Here is a 546-nt window from a genome sequence, read left to right as displayed (position 1 = left end):
GAAAAGCGCGCCGCACATACGGCGACCACACCTATTCACCGTCGTCTATGACGTGCCGGAGATGTCGCAGTCTCAGCGCGTGTCTACGCATCATTAACCACGGCATGCCCAGCCCTCCATTTAGCGGGTGTTGACAGCAAATGGATCGCCTAATTATCGGAACGCTTCCCTTCCATAAGAAGCGGAAGATAATGTATTTCGGTTTGGTAATGATAGGGTCAGGACAAGGCACAACGGTCAGACGGTAATCGATGACGGATGCGATGTACGCGTATGCAGACACGCTCCTCCCGTATCCCAGCTCTCGCAGGATGCCACTCAGCGTCGCCAGCTTCCGCAGTGATGGCTCGGAAGTCAATACGTACAGAAGCGAAGAGAAGGGTATCCTAGAAGAACCGAACGCGTGATATTAAATGTTCTGGACAGATGACCATTTACTCGAAATACCGAGCCGATGCCGCTGTATAGGGCAGCGATCCAACCACGGAAGACTGGACCGAAACCAGCCACTCTCAGTGCAGCCTCAAGTAGCGATGGTCTATATAT

Source organism: Octopus bimaculoides, chromosome 1 (genome assembly GCF_001194135.2).
Source record: "Octopus bimaculoides isolate UCB-OBI-ISO-001 chromosome 1, ASM119413v2, whole genome shotgun sequence".
Lineage (NCBI taxonomy): Eukaryota > Metazoa > Mollusca > Cephalopoda > Octopoda > Octopodidae > Octopus > Octopus bimaculoides.
This window is presented reverse-complemented; position numbering follows the sequence as displayed.